The sequence below is a fragment of the Lactuca saligna genome, chromosome 4, assembly GCF_052625555.1.
Source record: "Lactuca saligna cultivar CGN05327 chromosome 4, ASM5262555v1, whole genome shotgun sequence".
Taxonomy (NCBI): domain Eukaryota; kingdom Viridiplantae; phylum Streptophyta; class Magnoliopsida; order Asterales; family Asteraceae; genus Lactuca; species Lactuca saligna.
In genome coordinates this window covers 140,239,474-140,255,587 of record NC_136420.1, presented here as the reverse complement: position 1 = coordinate 140,255,587, position 16,114 = coordinate 140,239,474, and the positions used below count along the sequence as shown (strand labels likewise).

Below are 16,114 nucleotides of genomic sequence, written 5' to 3'. Positions count from 1 at the left end.
AAATTCAATTTTATTAAGAAATTATTCATATATTGTAACATAATAATGCATTTTCACAACAAAGTGATATTTCTTGCGAGTAAAATATAATTTTGTTTTCATAATTCCAATTTGTTAGTCTTTCGCGCATAATAGTCATCATAAAGGGTGTGTTGTTCTGACGTTTCTCACATCGTGAATATTTCCTTAACCCTCTCACACTATGTTATGTTTTTTTAGGCTATATTTTATATATTCTCAAGGTCGACTTTACACGTGGATAAACAAAGTTAGTGCTTTAGGACCCCCACTTCTTAAGAGCCTCACTTAACCCAAATTCCTATTACCTCAAATGTCCATATTCTATCGAAATCTCTGAATTGCTGCATGTGTGACGTCTCAAAAGTTATGTTCTTATTCTACTAGGGACAATTACACTTTTGGTCTTCTTCTTCTTCTTCTTCTTCTTCTTCTTCTTCTTCTTCTTCTTCTTCTTCTTTGGACTCTGAATAACGATTCTAGGCTTCTTTTTCTCAATTCTTGAACATTCTGAACTACTAAAATACATTACCTTCTATTATCCTTCTTGCTTCTCCGTTCTCGACTTCTTCCGTCTCCATTGAAGGCTATCCCAATGTCGCTGAAATGGTAATATATGTGTAGCTTTTTCATTTTTCATTTTTTATATTTCCATTATGTGTCATGATGTCATCTGATTATCTAAATACGGTTAATACTTAAAGCTGATTAACGTTAATACTTATCAGTTGTTATTTTTTCAATTATCTAATATTTTATTCTATTGTTCATTGATTACAACAGATTACAAAATATGCAATCGATGAATCAGGTTGAAATGAGTTTGAGTTTTCGGTTTTCAAAATTGGGCTTTCCATTATATCAGGTTTGGTATAATCCTAATACATATCTTCTGTACTTATAGCAGTTGTCTTCGTGATTGTTCATTGTTATTATTAATCAAATAATTAATAATCATGTCATGAGAAAATACGAATTAGGGGCTTTAAAAAAAGGAAAATGCAATAAGAAGCTTTTATAGAATCACAAAAGGGTCGTTTTTAATATTTTTAACTACAAACAAAAATGTTGATAATTAACAAGAATAAACTAATGTTGATTATGAACAAGAACAAACTAATGTTGATTATGAACACGAACAAACTAATGTTGATAATAATGATCACGAACAAACTAATATCGAAAATGATGATGAACAAACTAATATTGAAACTGACTTTGTATGTTAGGTTGGTTTTCGAGTCCCACACATGGGAAGCATGGCCGTCTTAGTCATGATTACTTTTGTATTATCATATTTTTAGACTAGTACTATTTCCTTCATTAAATACACAGTCTTATATTCCTTAGAACGTGTGTTTGATTTCCATTTATTATACTCGTATCAAGTGAAATACAAATTTCCTTATCTCATATTCTTTATTTTTCATACTTTGTTGTTTACTATATAATACTTTGTGTTTGACTACAAAGCAAGTTATGAATCAACAAGTATCTTTTTAACTTGTTTACATTTAATGATGAATGGTTTTGTTATGTTTCCTTTATCATTCTGCTATCTTTTATTGTTTATCTTCATCAAAATCCATGAGCTTAACTTAAATTTCACACCATAATATATTTATCATTAAGTTCTTAACTCAACAGACGAATTCCCCAAAATATTTTCAAAGTTACAAACCTTATTACACTATTTCAATAAAATCCTTAAAGTCTTTGAAACTCATTATTCTTAACCCTTCCAATCTGATAAAAGACAACCATTTAAATCCATCATAATTAGAAAGACTGCAATGTCATATGAAACTACACCCATTCCTGTTTATCTCATAGTCCCACTTATAGTTTCTCTTATTGATAACAATAAAGACTATTCCATTGTTAGTGTAACGTCCCAAAAACCATAGGGTAAAATTTCATTTTTAATATAATCAAAACACCATTTATCTTTTACTTAAACATTTAAAAGTATAACATAGATAATAGTCATCAGAGTACAATCCTAAAATCACTAAGATGCAAAAAAATGGGTGTATGCTCTGCGATCAAGCCATGACCTTCCCTTTCGAACCAGAAGTACCTGAAAACCATACTCCACAAACTGTAAGCACAAAGCTTAGCGAGTTCCTCAGAATACCACGTACCATACATATCAAGCGTATCATGCAAATCATATATATATATATATATATATATATATATATATATATATATAATATCATAAATGGTGCTATTTGCCAACTATAGTCTTGTCATTATGCCACAAGCCATATCATGGTCTTTCTTGTCGGGCCAGGGGCCAAAACCCTGTGTCTTACAAACAAGTGCGAGGATCCACCTCCTGGTCTTCCATGTAAGAATCATAAAGAAAACTAGCATACAAACTATAACTATCTACTTAACTACCAAAGTCCAAACTATGGTCTTGTATACAGATTTGCTAGGAGCCAACTTTGGGTCTTTCATACAAACGCCAAGGGCCAACCCATGGTCTTCCTATAATACATAAACCAAATGGGACAACATTGTACCTTCGACCCATTGTACAGTGAGGAGATTTACCTCAAGGGTGAACCCATAGATAAATCTCTGACTACAGATCCGTTAAAATCCACGCGCTATCAAACACCAAAATGACAACCCATTAATAATTAGCTCATGACTCACACTATGAGTCCAAATTAGGGTAAAAGACCTTTTTACCCTTCCTCCAACTTGGACCAAGGCCAAGGCCCAAACCACATGACAAAACGTCCAAAATCTAAATTAAGCATCTAAGGCCCAAATCAATGGCAAAAAAGCCCAACATGGCCTAACATTATAATTGGGCCCAAACCCAACAAGGCTCAAAACCACATATCATGTCATGGCCAGACCCTAGTCATGCTGTGAGAACTTACTCGGTCAAATGCCAGCTCATCACGACTCAACCTAGCCAACTCAGTCAAAGGAAAGTTAACGGGCTGCTCTCACATCATGAGACGCCTTTATCATGTCGTGAGCCCCAAACAAATAGCCAGAAATGGGACCTTACACTCCTCACGTTGTGAGACCTTGTGTCTCATGTCGTGAGAACAGTCTGAGGCTAAAAATCTAACTTTTAAGTCATTAATCCATCAATCCATCAATCCATCAACCCCAACTCTATTAGAAGCTAAAAAGGACTCCAAAGGCCAATAAAAATGGTTACTTGTTGGACATGCATGCCCTATGCATGTCTTAAACCCATCTTAGGTCAAAATGACAAGAAATAGCCCAAACTCAAGCAAGATCCATAATTTATAAGCATACTTAGATCTATAAGACTGAATCATGGAGAATGACTCATTGATCCATAAAGTTGCCAAATTTATGCATCCCAAGCATGCAATCCAACATAACCATGCAAAAAGGAGCTTATAACGTAGATGTAGAAATTTAAGCTCACAAGGATTGGATCCGGAACACTTATAATGGTCCAAAATGTGCAAAAGTTGATGATGAAGAAGCCTCCTTGTTGAACCAACACTCTAAGACCCCTTCTTCTCTTTCTTCTAACCACCAAATCACCAAGAACGAATCCAAAATCACCAAATAGGTTAGGTTTAGGGTTTTCTGGGTTAGTGGAAGGTGGAGACCGATAAATGAACCTTAAAACCAAATTAAGAGGCTTAAATACGTGGGCTGCAACGCTCCTCATGTCATGTGCTATTATTGATTACTTCGTGTGCTTAGTCCCGAATGTAATCTTTATGCGACCCTATTCAATTCGTGAGCCTCCATGCCTGACACCGTGAGGGCCCATTTTCACTAAATTCAATCTTTAAACCTCCGAAACTCTAATTTGATTTATCCAAGATAACAGATGTTACAACTCTCCCCCGCTTAAATTAGATTTCGTCCTCGAAATCATTCCTTACCATCCCAGGCATGCCAGACAGCCTGAGGAACACAACTACAACCCCAAGCATACAACGACCTTCCTAAGGCAACCGAAACCAACCCTAGCAGAGCCCTCTAACCTAGAGTTGAACTTATCATTAATCCCATGCAGAAAAGCACCTCTACTTTCGTGAAACCTGAAATCTCGAATTGGTCTGACTCCTTAACAGACCACCCATACCGAACCGCTACCATGCCAAAACCACATTGAATTCTAGAGCAAACAAAATGCTTCCAACCATCAATTATCTTGGTCCTTCCATTGGGAACAAAATCACTAACCATATACTGCTACAGAATACTTATACTTGACAGAAGGCTTAGATAATCCTTTAATTAGTAGACTCATCCTAGCAACGGTTAGACTTAGACGAGAGATGCACAACAGGGTTAAATCAATTACTCTGAGATTATTTAATCCGAACTAAAAGTAACTTAGCAACTTCCTCGAATACCAAGTGACACTACAAATGAATCCTAAATCACCTATATTGGCCGACTCATCTTGCTGCGCCCTAGCTACTTTCTATAAGCAGCCGAGACCTCCACGGTCCCAACTTACCTGCCAAATCACCGATTCGCCAGATTCCTGCCCGATTGCTAAGTCAAAAGACACACACAGTCGCCCCATGCGACTCCCGAAAGAAAACCTCATCAGGCAATAATTACCCAACCTATCTTTCCACCTATGGGTCCAACCGATCATATTAGCCCAATAAACTTCACGCCACCAAATCCAATACTGAAAGTGAATGCTACTTGACCAACTATAGTCTTATATAACACCGGATCTCCAATGAGCTACCACTTTCCTAATTCCATGAATGTTGTGGGCTTCCCAAAACTTTTCAAACTGACCAACTCTCCGAAGAAATCAATAACCAATCCTAGATTTCCTACACCCTCATCACTGCATAAGGACCGGTGAATGCTATGTGCCACCACGCAGTCTTACAACACTCCCATACTAAATGCCAACCTAGTGAATCCTATGGGCCACCCCGTAGTCCTACAACACTTCTACACTAACTACCAACCTAGTGAATGCTATAGGCTACCCCGCAGTCTTAAAACACTCATACACTAACTTCCAACCTAGTGAATGCTATGGGACATCCCCCAGTCTTACAACACTCCTACACTAACTACCAACCTAGTGGATGCTACGGGTCACCGCATAGTCTTAAAACACTCCTATTTTACCATGGTCACCCCCATGGTCTTACCATTCATCTATCAATCCATCCATACATATCCAGAGTCGAACATGCACTCGACTAAGCACCCAAACAACATGCGAGTCATGCCTGGAACCCTAAACTGGGTCCACCAAAAGCCTTCTATCCATCACCGAGAAGGCGCGAACCAGTACTGGAATTTTCTAGAACTGGTAATTCACATAATCCTCAGTCCAGATAGCCACTTGGGCTACCTTCCTCCCCGATGGGGATGTGAAACTCATCCTAGTTTCATGCCTAATTTCGCTCACAAAAATATGAATGGTTCTCCCCCACTTTGATTCGATGAAGCTCTCCTAACACACAAGATTTGAAGGATTCCCATGCCATCTTACCCCATTAAGATTGAACCGTTGACAACCTGTGCTTACCAATGTTGGGGTTCCATTACTAGCCAAACTCAAAGACTACATAACCCTTGAATACCAGATGAACACTCCTTGAAATCCCAACAAATCTGAAAACTCCCAACGCTTTTAATGATACAACACCTAAATCTTAAATTCCTTTATACTAGTGAAAAGACCAAAACCTTATCAATAGACCACTTCCCTTAGCACTCCCAATAGCCAACCAAGTTCAAATGCTAAAACCACTAAAACCCGACGATACTAGAGAATTAACCCGCTGAACCTGACCATGGACCTTCCACACAAATACCCCTAAAACGATCTGGACCAAGAACCAGAATAAAAACTGAACACATTGCAACCCTCTCAACAAAATGCAACCCTTTCTAAACCACTAATGACTCATGGCATGTAAATGGCATATAATAATTCTTGATGACACCACTAAATCAATATCAGAGAACTAAACCAAAGATAATGCTTACCCAAACCGATACAAAATCCCCAATAATGTAAATAATGATAATAATCAGACAGAAGAGGAAAGGAAACATTCTTGCAATATTGTTTGCTGGAGTCCTAGCCTCCACTGTCTGACAATGCTCAGCTCCTCCCTACAGGGGCTCATGCCCTACCTCAACGACCATCAGTGATCCTCAATGTAAACGGAGAAGGTGTAGAGATCGGACAATTGCTCTTCTTGTGGCCCATTTGGTTGCAGTGAAAACATGACGGGCTTGCCCCTGAGGATAATCCTTACTGACATGACCAACCCTACCACACTTGTAGCTGCCCATACCCCTAGAATGAGAAACCCCATAGTACAGTTTCCCGCACGTGCTGCATTGACCCCAACCCTGCTGGCCCCTTAATCGTTGATCTGAAGTCTTGGGTCTCTTCCCGGGACTATCCACTACCTGCACCTGATCTTGCCCCCTCTTACCTAGGTGCTCTAAATTGATCTCCAACTCTCGGGCTCTAGAAATCATATAATTCAGGGTCGTGCACCTTGAAATACTCACAAACTCCCTGATGTCATCCCTAAACATATCATAATACCTTACCTTATTTATCTCCTCGTCCGCCACATACTGCGGAACCAATAAAGCCCTCTCACGGAACTTGGTAGTGATCTCTGCCATAATCTCAGTAGTTAGGAGAAGATCCTGAAACTCATGTGCCAACTACTGCACGTCAAACATCGGTGCAAACTCAGCTTAGAACCTTGTCAAAGAATCATTCCACATCATGGCATTAACATCTTCATCACCCACCTCATGTCCTACTTCCTCCCACTAGTCCCATGTACTATCCTTCAAAAGGCAGGAAGCAAATCTGAGCTTCGACTCATTGGGATAAAAACTCGTGCTGAACGTGTTAGCCATATCTGTTAACTATCTCTTACTTACAATGGGGTCCTTCTCCCTAGAGAAAGTGGGAGCTCCGTAAGCACGAAACTCACGAAAAGAATGAGTGCAAGCTCCAATGATAACCATAACCTCAGTACAGAATGTTCCCAAGCACTCATCTAGTATCTCCAGAATCCCTTCCTTGACCGTACCAAAGATCACATGAGTCTGCTCCAAAATACCATAGGTAATATCCGATGAGATGACCTCCCGCATCAGCTCGCTAATTGGCTCAGTAATCACAATTGAGCAGGAACCAGAACTAGAACCTCCTTCCTAAGTGCTCATTACCAAGTGAAATACAACATGAAAATGATCAGAATATACCCAAGAATCCTCCTCCTACAAGCTTCCTAGATTCTCCAAGAATCTTCCCGATTTGAGTATAGATCCAGTTCTTTCATTAGTATAAGCCCACTACCACCTTCTACACCTATGCATAATTTCCTTAAGAATCATCCTGAATCTTCTAAGTGACCTTCTCAAACTTATGCACCAAATATTCAACAAACTGGCTCATCCATATAGTCACATGCAACATAGATTAGATAATCCTTCGAGTAAAAGACTCAACCCTAAAATGGTTAGGCTCAGAAAAGAGCTGCACAATAGTGTCAAATCTATCACTTTGAGATTATTTAACCCATGCAGCATGTGACTTAGCATATTCACTTAGTTGTTGATCCACATCACTAAGAATCCCATAAAGCAAAAAGGAAGTAGCATTCAGGAAACGGAAAATCTAACCAACATATCCTTACTCATGATATTCTATACGTTGATCTAAAATCATACTAGCATGCAATTCTAAAAGCTCATACAATCAGGAATATAAAGGCATCTATCGAATCATAAAATACTGAGCAGATCCTTAGACCTAATCTAGGATGCAATTCTCATAATCATAGCATATCCCATAATAAACATGTACTGGTATTCTACACTTACTTGAGCTCAGCCGATTACACACAACACACCCCTTTCTTTGATTAGAAACCATTTTAATAAAACATTTATTTTATGAAAAATTTCACCAAATTCTCAGTTTGAGTCCAGGCATACCCGAGAGTATCCCTAATCTCTCAAACCAAGGCTCTAATACCAACTTGTAACGTCCTAAAAATCATATGATAAAAATTTCTTTTTTAATATAATCAAAACACCAAGTAGCTTTTACTTAAATATTCAAAGTATAACATAGAGAATATTTATTAGAGTACAATCCCAGAATCACTAAGATGCAGAAAACATGGGTGTATGCGCTGCGATCAAGCCGTGCCCTTCCTTTTTGAACAAGAAGTACCTGAAAACCATGATCCATAAACTGTAAGCACACATCTTAGTGAGCTCCCAAAAATACCACATACTATACATATAAAGCATATCATACAAGTCATGCATGTCGTAAAGGGTGCTGTGTGCCAACCATAGTCTTTCCATTATGTCACGAGCCATATCATGGTCTTTCTTGTCGGGCTAGGGACGAAAACCCTGGGTCATACAGATAAGTGCTAGGAGCCACCTCCTGGTCTTCCATGCAAGTATCGTAAAGAAAACTAGCATACAACCTACAACTAACTATCTACTTTACTGACAGAGTTCAAACTCTGGTCTTGTATACAAATTTTCTAGGAGCCACCTTCGGGTCTTTCACACAAATACCAAGGGCCACCCAATGGTCTTCCTATAATGTATAAACCAAATGGACCGATATTGGTGCCTTCGACCCATATTACAGTGATGTGACTCACCTCAATAGCTGAACCCACGAATAAATATTACTACAGATTCGCTAAAATTCATGCGTTATCAAACACCAAAATGACAACCCGTCAATAACTAGCTCATTACTCACACTATTTGTCCAAATTAGGGTACAAGACCTTTTTACCCTTCATCCAACTTGGCACAAGGCTAAGGCCCAAACCACATGACTAAAAGCCCAAAATCCAAAATAAGCATCTTAGTCCTAAACTAATAGCAACAAAAGCCCAACATGTACCAATATCCTAATTTTACCCAAACTTAACATCACTTAAAACCACATCTGACGTTGTGGCCAGACTCTGGTCACGTCATGACAACTCACTTGGTCAAATCCTAGCTCATCACGACTCAAGCTAGCCAACTTAGTAAAAGGAAAGTCACGGGCTGCCCTTATGTCGTGAGCCTAAAAAAATAGCTAGAAGTGGGATCATACACTCCTCACGTCGAGAGACCTTGTGTCTCATATCGTGAGAATGCTCTGAGGCTAAAATCCAATTTTTAAGTCCTTAATCCATCCATCCATCTACCCCAACTCTATTTGAAGCTAAGAAGGACTCCAAAGGCCAATAAAAATGGTTACATGGTGGACATTCATGTCCTAAACTTATCTTAGGTCAAAATGACAAGAAATGGCCCCACCTCAAGCAAGATCCATAATTTATAACCATACTTCAAATCTATAAGACTAAATCATGGAGAATGTGTAATGGTGATGATTATGATGACAAATGCGGAATTGATTAGATTTAGTGAATTATCATAAAAGTCATGAACATAGGGAGAAAATAAATATAGATCAAGCTCTCATTAGGTTTTTTTTTATAGAAATAGTACAAATGGGTCTTGCAATTTATATCTGTAAAATTAACACACCAAAATGATCATTACATAAATGAGTGTCACTCACTTCCTTTTCATAGGAAAGACAACTCATTACATAATACAAGAGGGTAAGCACTAAAACATCCAAGCGTGACTTTGCATCCAAACATTCTCCCCCTCAAAGTTAGGATTGGATGTCCCGAATTTAATATCCAACGAGCTCGTACGATCAAGACCAAACTTCCCTTGAAATGATATCGGTTTTCAAATCTGTAAATGAATACTCGAAGCTTCGATTACCCACTTATCAGTCTCCCCCTTTTTATAATAAAAAATATGATTACAAACCCATTAAGGGTGAGAAGCGCCAAAGGAATAATCTTCACATAACTCCCCGTTGATGTGTGCCAAAAATAAAACCTCAAAAAACTTGCATGGAAAAACAATCATGAACGAGCCTCAGAAAATTTCCAAATTTGTGAAAATTTTCGACTTTCGGGTGGGAGTTGCAAGAATTTTCAAAATCCGAGTAAAAATTGTCACTTTCAAAATTTGAAAGGAGCCGTTGCGCCAAACTTTTAAACTCTTCAATTTCTCAGCATTGTTACTCCAACTTAGAAGTGGGGTATTTTCTGCCAAAATGTCAAAATTGTAAGGACTAAATGAGAAACTTTTTCCTTCTTCATAAACTTTTTACACCAATGTCGAAGTTGGGTGGAAATTGCCATTTTATTAAAAGAACAAGGACCCAAATAGAAAGTTTTTGTTTTCTTTCCCAATTCACTTCGTTACACAGTGAACACGAGTGGTATAGTTAACTAAGAAAATTCACAATCGAATCACGTCCTTCGCTTTTTATCTCAACAATTCATTAACGAAACACGGGTCCTTGATAAACAAATCAACCACAAGACCTTCTCTATCACACTTGTTTAACAAACTTCAAAAATTTATCCTTTTGTTTAGTGTTCAAACCAAATCAAATCACAATATCACAGACTTCAAACATCAATTTTAAAGTCAACATCAACTCAAGTATCGACCAACACACCCTTAATTTTTAATAACTTGACTGTTAGAAAACACACTCTTCGCCTTCAAAAATTATCAATTCAAGTTATTGACATAAGCAATCAGTGTTCACTTTTAGCAATCAACCATAGTCTTCAAAATTTATCAATCCAAGTTATTGACCATTGAGCATAGAAATATTCAATATCAGCTTTTCAACCTTGATTCTCATTTGACTATAAAAAATCGAATCCACCATCAGTCAATAACAAGCCGTTGTTTTACACATCAAACTCAATCTTCACTTTCATTATAGGATTCAAAATCAAATTTGACATCTTAAACAATCAACCCAAAACAAAGTCATTCTTATGTTATCGACTCCAAAAATGAATTCAAACTCCAACCAAGTCGTCGACTATCAAATTCAAGGTAATAAATCTTAATTATCAACCCCTCAACATAAAAAACATATACAGATCCTTCAATTCTCAAAGATTTCAACCATCATCAATCAAACCTCAAAACCCATGTCTTCACTTTTCATTCAATCCAAAACATCAATACCCGGTTTGAAATCAACTCTTCGATCATCGACTGCAAAATTGAATCCCCAAAATCAAAATCGAATACCATCCCTTTGGTTATTAAGTACAAGATATCAAAATCGAATTTCCAACCATCTATAAACATTCGACTGAGCATTCTTCACTGTTCGCTTTCAGTCACTCATCCTTCCTATTCGCTATCAAAAAATCTACCTTAAATCATCAACATTCGAAGTCGATTTCAATACCAAAATTATATATTGCTTGTTCGTTTTAGACCATCGAACATTAAAATCAATTTTGAATAAGAAAAAAATGACTTCAATTTAGGCTTTCAGAAACTTGTTTGCCTTTTAATTACGAGACTTGTAATACAAACAAAGAACGGATATCAATGAAATCATCATTGAAGAAGACTCAATTAACAAATATTAGAAATCAAATTAAGAACAATCGATTAAGAAGAAACATGACGATCTGATGGTACAAGTAAGAGATGCTTGTGTACATGTCAACTTACGACCAACAATTGTAGAATTGAATTTAAAGAAAAATCGGTTGGGCTTGAAATATTATGAACAGTACTCGAAAATTTAAGTTTGGGCTTAATTTAGATTTGGACTCAATGAATAGTGACAATCTTGAATATTTGGGCTCAAAGTTTAATTTAGTGAACAGTAAATTTCGAAAATTAAAAAAATGAGTTTGATTTTAGTTTTTATCTAAACAAAAATAATTGGATTAACAACGGGGTTGAAATGAATTAGATCCAATGAGACAAATCGATCAAAAATGAAAAACGCAAAGTATGAATCAAAATCATGGACGTTTTTGAATCTATTTGATAATTTGTGATACATTTTTTTGACAATCCGAGTTCCATTTGCAACGAACGAATCAAATTTAGATGATATTCGTTCTTTTGTTGGAATGAGAAAATATTCAATTTGAACATTGTACCATTCATGATGCGTGTTGTACAACTTGTTCTTTGTGTTCTTCGATGATCTAAGAACATATTCATAAGAACCATAAACACTTTTGGTTTTTGACTTCAAATTTAATGCAACACTTGGAGATTGTTAATTTGGAACCCAAATTTGCTTCACAGATTTCAACTTCGCAATAAACATTAGACAATTTTTGTGAATAAACCCGCTTGCTTTTACGTTTGATCTTCTTATTCTTTTTCCTTTTAATCTTCTTGGAACTTGGAGATTTGAATTCATGAACAAACCCATTTTCCACAACTTCAACTTGACAAGTTTGGATCATATCTTTTGGAGTTTGATACTTGTGAATTTCTTGGATTAACAAATTTTGATAAGGAATCATTCCTTTAAACGAATCACAAGAACACAAAATACCATCGGTTTGAACTCCAATCAAGCAATAAACTTTTTCATCTTCATGAAAAATCAACTTGAATCTTCTTATCTTGAACTTCAAGAACATACGGGTAAAATGTAAGAACATTATCACCGTGTATGAATTCATCCAGAAGAATTCTTTCAATTGCTTCATCATATTTCTTCTTCTTCCTTCTTTCATGATAAGTTGTTACCAAACGATGAAGCAACATTTTATGATGATCATGATCAAGTGGATAACCATTGAACTTTGCACATTGACATTTCTTACTAGAAATGAGTGAATTTTGTGTGAAGTAGCCGGTTACAAAACAATTAAGAGCTCCTTCAAAACTAAATGACCATGGATAATCATCCACAAACCAATCTTCATGAATTATTTATTCCATATCTGATCAATCAATAACCAACACTCTAGGACCTCTTCTTCTCTTCGTTCCAGCGATCAAATCACCAAGAATGGATCAAAAATCACCAAATAGGTTAAGGTTAGGATTTTCTGGGTTAGTGGAAGGCGGAGGCGGTGAAATGAACCTTATAACTGAATTAAGGGGGATTAAATACGTAGGAAACCCTAAAACTTCATGGGCTAGGGCTACAACGCTTGTCACATCGTGAGCTCAGTCCCGTATGGAATCTTCATGCAACGCTCCTCACGTTATGAGCCTCCATGTCGCACGTCATGAGGACCCTTTTTTCACTAAATTCAATCTTTAACCTTTCGAAACACTAATTCAATTTATCCAAGATAAAAAATGTTACAGTTAGGATATAGGACCTTATGTTACATGTTCTCTCATTTTTCATAGTTTTTTAATGGTTATGTGTGAGTTATTAAACCACCAATATTATATAATAGGTAACTAGTCTTAGTTTTAGGTTTGTCTACAATACCACACTACCCTACGATGGAATATCTTAGTATCATTAGTCATGAAATTTGAAGGAATACACAATTCATTTCCTAATCGTACATGAGTGCTCAAGTATTCATTCAAAATATCTTTTCAAAACATCTTAGCTCTTTTATCTTAATTAAAACTCTTTATAAACATAACTTTCATATAATGTTTAATTAGATCTTGTGAATCCAACGTCGATCCGAACAAGAATAATATGGGTTAACAAAATTTGGGTCAAAACAAAAGGAAACATGTCGTACGAGGTTTGGTTATTCAGACTCAACTGAGTCCAAAATGGGGGTATGCTTTCAGTCCGAAATTCACTAATTTGGATTCAATTAGGATCCATGTTTATGTTCGAACAACAAACAGAAAAGGTGGCATTGGAATGGTGAAAAGCTCATAAAGAGTTGTCATGCCTAGTGGATAGGGCCGACAATGGACATGTGAAATTAATAAGGTGACGAAAGGTGTAGTTCGACCTTTGATACCTTGGAATTGGTCATAGAGTGCATGCATGCAACACCCTCCAAGTTGTAGTGGACCCGACTGGAAGTATCTTTGGACAATCACTCATAGAACCCAACAAAAAGGTGAAGACAATGAATTGAAGTTGGTTTCTGATAGTAGGCTTGTTGGGTGGTAGGTGAGACAAATGAAAAGTTGATGGATGTGTGAGTATACTCGCCAACATGAGAAGGAATTGTTGCACTTTCCAACACACAATATAGACAAATTTTTATGTTTACATATTTTCAGAAAACTCGTCAACACAACCATGTACCACAAGTAATAAAATTTTTATTCTCAGACAAAAAACATGCAAACTAAAGTCCATATCATCGAAGCTTCTTAAACTTGTGTTAAAATCTTTTACCCTCTAACAATATTTTTGTCCTTTTCAAATCACATTTTTAAAAAAGATCGAACATCACTGTTCGGTAAAAACTTCATCTTCTTTAGCAAAATATAAATTTCTTCATGAACTTAGGTTTAACACTGGCAAAATGTACAAATAGTAACAACATAATTCTTATTTTTTCAAACAACATCACCAACAAAGCAGTAAACATCTCACATAAAATTAAGAAAATCTTCAGGATCATAAACCAATCGGGATTGATCCCTTGAAATAATTGCCTAGATATTCAAGGTCTCGCTCTTATAACACTTTTAGGTTCCCATTTATTGATTGGATTAGTCTGGAATGATAATATGAAGAAGATAATCGTGTATGAATATACTGAACAAAACATGTGAGTAAACAATAATGGATACATGGAGATAATCATAATGGTACATGAACAAATCTTGTGGCTACGGAGAATTCCCCAGCCAACTCTCTATTACTTTAAAAGTCTACATGGGTGTACTCATAAAACTAATGACCACTCACACTCCACTTTATAAACTAGTTATGCTCTCCATAAAATGGAATATTCTAACCAAATAAATTACTCATTATAGTAGAGCATTTCATGCTCTAACATATACTGAGTAATAATTTATGAAATCTATGCTCCATAGTTAGACTTAAATTAATAAACTTCAAAACATAGAAAAATAAATGTGCTTTAAATATTTTGCGGTGACAAGATGAATAAAGTATATCTATTTGTTTGATGCGAAGACATTGCAATATTTGCCACTTATCCATTGAAAAACTGAGGTTCATGATTCAACATTCCTAACATATCTAATAATCCATCAAATTTAATGGAATCAAGTGCTTTGGTGAAAACATCAACTATTTTTTCATGGGTAGGAACAAATATGAGTTCAATTTTACCTTTAAGTACAAGATCCTTAATGAAGTGGTACCGCAATTCAACGTGTTTTGTCTTAGAGTGTTGAATAGAATTTTACGAAATAGCAATGGTACTATAAGAATCATAGTAAACTGGGACACAAATCAATCTATAGTTGTAATACATAAGTTGTGTTTTTTTCCATAAGACTTGTGAGCAGTAGCTTCCTGTCGTAATGTATTATGCTATGCAGTGGTTAGTGAGACACAACTTTGTTTTGTAGATAGCTAGCAAACTAGTATTCCACCAAGAAATTGGCATCCTCTAGAAGTTTTGTTGCAATCTTATCGGCATCTTGCATGATCCGAATCCATTAAGGATTGCAGACTGAAGTCGTTCCTTGATGGGTACCAAAGACCCAAAGTTTTGCTCCCTTTAAGGTGTTTAGAAATCTATTTGGATCTAGTTAGATAAGAAACTTTTTGGATCAACTTGGTATCTAGGAAACAAACCCATTCCTAAGGCAATATCCGACCTAGTGGCGGTCATGTATAGTACAGAACCAATAATTCCTCACTATACCTTTTGATCAATTGATTCTATGGTGGGATCTTTGCCCGAGAATAGTTATCCATTGAATATTTCATTAACAGTTCGCTGGTGTACTTTTCTTGACGAATGAAGATTACTTATGCGACTTTCTTGATTTGAAGACCAAGAAAGAAATTAATCTCTTTATTCATGGTCATTTGGAACTAACTTTTCATGATCTTAGCAAAGTCATTTACCAAAACTTGATCAGTTGAGCCAAAAATAATGTCATCCTTGTCGATTTGTACAAGAATCAAATGCTTTTCACTTGAATGTAGAAAAGGGTAGGACCAATGACCTCACACTTGTATCTAGAATAAATAAGTAGCATATAAAGAGTTTCATACCTAGCCCTAGGTGCTTGCTTCAAACCATAAACAACTCTCTCCAACATATACCAATAATGAGGAAGATCAAGA

The 16,114-nt window shown here is 36.3% G+C and overlaps 1 long non-coding RNA gene across 1 annotated transcript; it reads left to right on the top strand.

Moving 5' to 3' along the window:
* The first annotated feature begins 26 nt into the window (after positions 1-26).
* On the top strand, positions 27-1,393 carry LOC145038834 (uncharacterized). The gene is made up of 3 exons (XR_013679591.1): positions 27-627; positions 802-883; positions 1,248-1,393. It is a non-coding gene; the product is annotated as an uncharacterized LOC145038834 (long non-coding RNA).
* The last annotated feature ends 14,721 nt before the right edge of the window (positions 1,394-16,114 follow it).